This window comes from Aethalodelphis obliquidens, unplaced genomic scaffold (assembly GCF_003676395.1).
Source record: "Aethalodelphis obliquidens isolate GAN/ISIS:26980383/991018 unplaced genomic scaffold, ASM367639v1 scaffold106, whole genome shotgun sequence".
Lineage (NCBI taxonomy): Eukaryota > Metazoa > Chordata > Mammalia > Artiodactyla > Delphinidae > Aethalodelphis > Aethalodelphis obliquidens.
The window spans coordinates 2407020-2409267 of NW_020838050.1; positions in this window are offsets into that span (position 1 = coordinate 2407020).

Below are 2248 nucleotides of genomic sequence, written 5' to 3' on the forward strand. Positions count from 1 at the left end.
CCACTTTGAATAGATGTTGCTGGAATTTTCTATCTTATTTGTGGCTTTTTTTTTCTTTCACTGAGCTGAACACATTAACTGGTTTAACTTGTGAAGCTAGTTATACATGCAGAATAGGATGAGTAGGATGGGGTCTGAGCAACTAGGCAGCAAAGCTCCATAAAAGCTTCTCTGGGTATTGTCTTAATAATTTCAATAAGACATTATCTTTTAGGCATGGCATTTTACCAAGTTTGTGACTCATACAACTGTCATCAAATTTTTCTCTGTTTTATATCTACTTTAGCTTGGCAAATTGTGACATAGTTGTTCTGGCAAAAGAAATTTCAAAAAGCTTATAAAAGGACTTGGAGTCTTCTCCAGCTTCAAATAATTCTGTCAAAATCTGATTTGATGTGTGCCACACAAATGAAACTGCTCTTTGAATTATAACAAATGGCTTTTAAAATTAGGTGGGAGAAGGTTTGTATTCAACTGGTCATGTAAGAACTCATCAGTGATTTAAATGACAATGTTTGTTGCTTGCATACTTGCTGGAGGTGTTCTTTAAAAATATCCATGTGTCCTTGATGCCATGGGACTCCTCTATACAGCTTTCCTTTTGGAGCCTGTGCATTTTTGCTTATCAGGACACTACGGAAACCAACAAAAGACCTAGAGGATCCAGAGTGTCAACAAAAAAAAAGGAGCTTTAGACTTCCTTAGCGGACCATCAGGGATTTGCCTATTGGTATCTGAATCAATCAATATCACTTTTGATCCTTGTGACATTTATGCTATTGTTGTATATCTCTTTTCTGTAAATTCATCACTCAAGTATCCAATTCTTTCTTTATCACTTTATTTTTGGTAAATGTTGACTACTTTAGGGAATGTTAGGTATAGTAGTAAGGTAGTCATAGAAATTATAATGATGTGTATGTCCTTTACAGATTATTTCAAATCTGCCTACCCCCAAGTAGATGTAAGATCCAGGAAGGCAGGGATCTTGCCTTTTTTGGTTATTGCTGCAATTTCAGCATCTAGAACAGTGTCTGGCTCATAGAGGATGCTTAATAAGTATTTGTTGAATAAAAGTTCAATTATTATTTCAAGCACTACACTCAAAAATATAGACACAATTAATTGATATCTATAACTGTATCTCAAGATAAATAGACAGAAATAGAAAAAAAATCATGTAGCCTGTCTTTTTAATCTTGCTGAACTTAAAGAACATTAAAAAAATAAAGAGAAGCTAGTCAACACATGCTTTTAAAAACATGTTCACTTACATCTAATATGTTACCTTTCTTACTAATCTTTAATAAGTCACTCATAGCTTAATCTAACTCTGGTTTAGCCACATATTACATTACAATACACTTTTCCCCAACCCATTCTGAGGATTATCTTAGAGCCAAATCTTTCCTGTCGCTGGTGGTACACGTCTAAAACTTATCTCAGGTCTATTTGGGAAGAAGGGCCCTCCACTACCAGTAGTGGGTTACTTAGAACAAATTATTTTCAGAATTCTCTGTTTCATAGCATTAACTGAAGTAGACCTTAATATTACAATGGGAAAACGAAAGGCACCAAAAGTACCTGTGACATATTTTATTCCCACTTACATCCCCACTGCTAATCACAAAGACATTTTCTATCTATTCTTCTCTCAAAAAAGATCACTATCTTCTCCCTTCTCAAAGCAATCTCTACTTGCAATTAGTTAATAGTGGTTAGCAATATCCTGGCAGCTTATAATTTCTACTGTTTGTCATGGATGCACACTGCTTTCTAAAATGATATTTATTTCCATAGAACAATCCACCTTGAACAGAAATCTGAAATATCAGTGACGTTACTGCTTTCCTTCCTTCCTCACTTTGCAACAGCCACAGTAACCTCATTGCTGTCCCCTAAAACATCCCAGGAACATTCAGGTCTTCCTTTCGTAAAATGGGAGATAAAACATGGTCACCTATGCCAAGAATTTTAAAATGTAGCCATGAGGCCATTAAAGAAGTGAACCTTACACATATCTTCACCAGGTGGAACCATGAACTTTTGAACTAGGCCAAACCACAAATATTCCAAGGACTCTGCAAGAACACCTGCAGCTTGTCATGGTAAGGGACTTTTGCCTCCCTTTAGTGGTAGCCTTAGCACTTAATCATGTTTAGCCAAGACTAGCTTCAATTAAAATTCTTTGTAATGTAAATTTCCCTTCTTTGTCTTTAAAACCCCTGACTTTTTTTTTAACATCTTC